Raw genomic sequence first — 6000 nt, 5'->3', positions numbered from 1 at the left:
AATGATATTCCACCCCAGAGTTTATAAAAGATACACCATTTGGTGCTGGATTTTATGATCTCGTTGAGCAATGCTCTTCATCCTGTTGCTAAAAATGATTTGAAAAATGCCAAGTAAAATTAGATTAAAAACACAAAATGCTGTCTGGCCTGCTGAGTTCTGCCAGCATTTTGTGTTTTTATTTATTTCCAGCATCTGCAGATTCACTCGTGTTGCCTTAAAATTAGATTAACCTGGTTTATTTCATACAAAATATAAGAAAGAATGAAGTTGCTCCTTTTTATCAAGAAAACACCAAAGTATTCCCACCGTCTCTATTAATATCTCAATTATGCTTTACAAACTAGTACCTCAATTAACTAGTGCTCATCTTTAGTCTTACAAAATACATCTATACATAATTTTGCCTGGAATCACAAAGTTGTTCAGAGCCTGTTAAGTGAGATCATTTTTTTCCTATTTCATACTCAAAACTGATGATTGAATTCACCAGAGAAATAAAGAAAGAGATAAAAGTTAACTTCTGACCCAAAGCTGCTTTCTGTAGAAGATTAACTCACTGAACCAACTATGTGGAATGAAAATATTTGCCAATGAGCTATGATAAGTACCATGAATGTTTTGTTAATCCCCCCTCTCTCCTGCTGGGTGCATTGAATGAAAACGATTGTTGTTCTGAAGATTTTGAGCTGCTGAAGGTTGTGCTTCATGGATCACCATAGTGTTGTAACTGATGCAATAGATGAGATTATATACTCCGGTTGGATGAACCATCTGACTGTCCAATTAATATACTTAAAATCATCTTCTGGGGTATGTTATTTTCTGAACTGAAGTTGTACTTATATCAACAACAATATAAGTCAGATGAAAATAGAATTTCAATTAACGTCAGCTACTCAAAATAGAGTTTTGATAAAAGTATGAGGCTAACATCCATGATTTTCAACTTACCAGCAGAAAAACTACATAGTAAGGGGATTTTAATTGAACAAGCAACTGTATCTCAGAGAGGTAACAATTTAATTTTGTAGCTTTATATATATATTTCAGATTAGTGGAATGAGTTTTATAGTGTAAGGATGACTGCAATTTGTCAAAGTAATATTGAGAATTTTTCAATTAAACATTAATTAAATTCAGAAATGATAAACATTTATAATGTAAAAGTGATAAACTGGAAAGTGAAACATCACAGTAAATAATTTTGTTTTTATAGCCTTGAATGTCTGACTTAAAATATTGTAGTTACCAAATATGTAGACAATTATTGTAGAAAACTGTAAAACTAAATCATTTATGCTAACTACTTATACAGTAAAATTCCAATCTTATAATCTGAAATATCCATGCCAGTGTGTACTGAAAGACACCAGTGGAAGGAATTTGTACCTTTCTTATATTTGCTGTTTTTGAGCATGATTTTTCTTAGATGCATTGAATGTTCCCCGATTGCTCTTAGCTCTTTGATCAACATAAATGGGACATTAAACAGATTATTTTGCTCGTGTGTTGTGATGTCAATACATATCGTAATTGCACATCAACACAGCTGAAATACATTAAGAAGTTGATTGAATAAACCAGTCAGCTCATGAAACCCAAGTAGAAGATAGAGTACATTTTGTGTGGCACAGTTCCCAGGAAGACGTTGGAGTGATTGAGGGAGAGTTTAAAAGAAGCGAGGGGAGCAGTCAACACAGGTTGCATACCATGGTACCTAAGGAGACACTGGATTGTACACAATTGGGCACTTGGCAAGATCCAATAAAAGCAGCAATTGTGGGAGCAGTCATTGTGTGAGTGGGCCAGTACTAGAGTGGAGGGCTGAGGATTTGGCTCATCAAGGCTTTGGCAAGGAGAGGCATTGTCCATAGGTAGATCTTTATTTTCATTATTTAATCTTTCTACCTTTTTTATTGCACATTTAGAGCAGTATGGATGCAAGGCAGGATCACGGAACGCTCCTCTTGAAGGAAAGGCAGGGAGACCTCCAGTGCCTCTGATGACTGTAACTGCAAGAAGTGCATCCTGGAGCAGCTTCTAACAATGCATGTTAAAGAGTAGGAGCTGGAACTTGTAGAACTCCGGATCGTTTGGGAGGCTGAGGGGCTGATAGACAGGACATACAGAGAGGTAATTACACCCATGGTGCAGGGCACAGGTAAATGGGTGACCAGCAGGAGGGGAAAAAGTGATAAGCTGCCAGTGCAGAGTACCCCTGTGGCTGATCCCTCAACAACAGTATAACACTTTAGATACTGCTGGGGAAGGAATGACCTAGCAGACAAAAGCCACAGCAATCAGGCCTCTGGCACTGAGTCTGGCTTTGTGGCTCAGAAGGGAAGGAGGGAGAAGAGGCGAGTCTTAGTGATAGGGGATTCATTGGTTAGAAAAATGGAAAGAAGGTTCTGTGTGTGAGAATGAAATTCCCAGATAGTATGTTCATTCCCAGGTACCAGGCTGAGGGACACCCGGAGTAAGTCCACAGCATTCTTAAATGGGAGGGTGAGCAGCCAGAGGTCATGGTCCACATCGGTACCAATGGCATCAGTAGGAAGGTTGGTGAGGTCCTGCAAAGTGAGTTCAGGAAGTTAGGGCGCTGAGTTAACGGACAAGAACGGCAGGGTTGTAATCTCAATGTTGGCACCCGTGCCATGTGCTAGTGAGGCCAGAAGTAGGAAGATCATACAGTTTAACACATGGCTAAGGGGTTCATGCAGGAGTAAGCGTTTCAGATTTTTGAATCATTGGGTTCTCTTCCAGGCAAGGTGGAACCTATACCCAAGAGATGGTTTGCACCTGGAGGGGATCTAATATCCTAGAGGGTAGGTTTGCTGGTACGGCATGTGGTTTAAACTAAGAGTTGCAGGGGGGTGGGAACCAGTGTGCCAGAAAAGTGTGCCAGTGGAGTGATTGTGGAGAAAGATGTTGTTTAGCATACGTACATGAAAAGTCAGGAATCAAAATGCTGAGCATGGTGGGACTAACGTAAGGAGTATTGTAGCAAAGCTGGATGAACTCAGGGCATGGGTCAGCATGTGGAGTTGTGATATTATAGCCATTAATAGGACCTAGTAGCAGGAGGGGCAGGACTGGCAGCTCAAAGTTCCAGGTGTCCATTGTTTTAGGCATGATAGAACGAGGAGGGGTTAAAGGGACACCGGTGGCATTACTCATCAGAGAAAATGTCACAGCAGTGCTCAGATGGGACAGACTGGAGATCTTGTCTAGCGAAGCTTTATGGGGAATAAGAAAGGTATTGCAATGTGAATGGGATTGTATTATCGACCACCCAACAGTCCGCGGGATTTAGAGGGGCAAATTTGTAGAGAGATCGCAGAGTGCTGCATGCAACAAAAGGTTGGGAGGTAGGTGGCTTTAACTTTCCATATACTAACTGCGACTCCCATACTGTAAAAGGGCTGGGTGGGAAAGAGTTTGCCAAATGTATTCAGGAAAGTTTCCTTTATCAGTATGTAGAAGTCCCAATGACAGAGTGTGCGATACTTGATCTCCAGTTAGGGAATGAGACAGGGCAGGGGAGATCTTAAATGGATTTTTTTTGCATCTATATTTGCTCAGGAGCTGGTCACAGAGTCTATAGAAGTGAGGCAAAGTAGCAGTAAGGTCATGGGCCCTACACAGATTACAGAGGAGGCGGTGTTTATTGTCTTGAGGCAGATTAGAGTGGTTGCATCCACAATGCCTGACAAAGTATTCCCTTTGATCCTGTGGACAGCTAGTGCAAAAGTTGCAGGGACCCAAGCAGAAATATTTAAAACATCCTTAGCCATGGTTAAGATGCCAGGGCTTTGGAGGAGAGCAAATGGTGTTCTAAAAAGGTTCTAAGAATAAGCCAGGAAATAATAGGATGGTGAGCCTAACATTGGCACTGGTAAAGTCATTGGAAGGTAGTCTGAGGGACAGGGTATATGAGTATTTGGATAGACGTGGACTGATTAGTGATAGTCAACATCACTTTGTGCATGGTACATGTGCGTGGAGTCTAACCAATCTTATTGAGTTTTTCAAGGACATTACCAAGAAAATTAATGAAGTCAAGGCAGTGGATGTTGTCTATATGGACTTTAGCAAGACATTTACCAAGGTCCGGCATGGGAGGCTGGTCAAGGAGGTTCAGTTGCTCAGTGTTCAAGATGAGGTAGTAAATTGGATTAGACATTGGCTTTAAGGGAGAAGCCAAAGAGTGGTAGTAGATAGTTGCCTCTCTGACTGGAGGCCTGTGACTAGTGAAGTGCCACAGGGATCAGTGCTGTGTCCATTGTTGCTTGTCATCTGTATCAATGATCTGGGTATTAATGTGGTTAACGGGATCAGCAAATTTGCAGGTGATGCAAAGACTGGGGGTGTTGTGGACAGTGAGGAAGACTATAAGCACTTATAGTGAGATCTGGACCAGCTAGAAAAAATGGACTGAAAAATGGCGGATGGAGTTTAATGTAGTCAAGTGCGAGGTGTTACACCAAGTGTAGGTTTTACACAGTGAACGGTAGAGGAGTGCTGTGGAACAAAGCGATCTGAGAGTACAGGTCCGTAATTCATTGAAAGTGGTGGCGCAGGTAGATAGGGCCGTAAAGAAAGCTTTTAGCATGTTGGCCTTCATTAATCAATGTACTGAGTACAGAAATTGGACTTTTTTGTTGAAATTGTATAAGACATTGGGCAAGCCTAATTTGAAGTATTATGTGCAGTTTTGGTCACCTACCTACAGGAAAGATGTAAATAAGATTGAAAGAGTGCAGAGAATATTTACAATGATGTTGCCATGACTGGAGGACCGAGTTACATGGGAAGATTGAATAGATTAGGACTTTATCTCCTAAAGAACGTAGAAGACTGAGGGGGGGGGGCAGATTTGATAAAAGTACACAAAATTATGAAGGATAGAGATAAGGTAAATTCTAATCGTTTCTTTTCCACTGCAGTTGGTTGAGACTATAACTAGAGGTCATGGAGTAAAGGTGAAAGATGAAATATTTAAGGGGAACTTGAGGGGTAACTTCTTCACTCAGAAGGAGGTGAGTGTGTGCAATGAGCTGTCATTGCAAGTAGTGGAAGCGGGTTTGATTTCAACATTTAAGAGAAGTTTGGATAGGTACATGGATGGGAGAGGTATGGAGGGCTATGGTCCATGTGCAGGTCAATGGGAGTAGGAGGATTAATGGTTCTGAATGGACAAGATGGACCAAATGGCCTGCTTCTATCCTGTACTGTCTATGACTCTTCAACTTTCATAACTCTTGTCCAATTCTTGTAAAATTCTTCAACCTAAAAAGAAAACTTCTTCATATAGGATCAAAATTACGTCAGTGGCATTGCACATTTACATTTCCATAAGATTTAAAAAGCTTGCTCTGCATAGTGCGTTCCATTTTCAACTTTATTCCCTTCTTTTGGCTATATCCTTTTTAATATTTCCAGCAAGTACTGTATGTTTAACAATTACTGTTGACAACATGAAACTTGAATTCCTAGTTTATAATAGCAATGCTGCACTCTATTTATCACTTTCATTGTGGGTGACTTCTGCACTTTCAGACGTATCAGTGAGCTATGACTTCTTATTGCACATTTGTGGGCTATCCTCTTTCACTAAAATGTGTTTGTCACTCCATGTGAACACAAATATATACAAACTCGAAGCACTAAGCTTTGTGAGCCCGATGCACCACTCAATGAGATTTTATCCAATCCAATCGTGATATCAACTCTGCATTCCTACCTACCTCAGTAACCTGTCACCGCCCTTGCTTATCATGAATCTATCTACCTCTGCCTTAATAATATTCAAAGATGCAGATTTTGGAGGAAAGGATTTCTAAAGGGTAACAATCTATTGAGAAAAAAAATTGTGCCTTATCTCAGTTAGATGGATGATCCCGTATTTTTACCTGATGACCCCTAGTTGTAGAATCTTCACAAGATGAAGGACTCTCCCTGCCCTGTCAGATTTCTTACATGTTTCAATGAAGCTTT

The 6000-nt window shown here is 40.5% G+C and overlaps 1 long non-coding RNA gene across 1 annotated transcript in view; it reads left to right on the top strand.

The window, feature by feature from the left end:
* Window positions 1-942: 942 nt before the first annotated feature.
* LOC132391291 (uncharacterized) overlaps window positions 943-6000 on the top strand; it is a 30522-nt gene continuing 25464 nt past the window's right edge. Inside the window, exon 1 of the long non-coding RNA XR_009511159.1 lies at window positions 943-1014. This is a non-coding gene — a long non-coding RNA (uncharacterized LOC132391291). The remainder of the gene's footprint in view (window positions 1015-6000) is intronic.

Source organism: Hypanus sabinus, chromosome 3 (genome assembly GCF_030144855.1).
Source record: "Hypanus sabinus isolate sHypSab1 chromosome 3, sHypSab1.hap1, whole genome shotgun sequence".
Lineage (NCBI taxonomy): Eukaryota > Metazoa > Chordata > Chondrichthyes > Myliobatiformes > Dasyatidae > Hypanus > Hypanus sabinus.
Note: the sequence above shows the minus strand (reverse complement) of the source record. Positions and strands in the feature narration are given on the sequence as shown.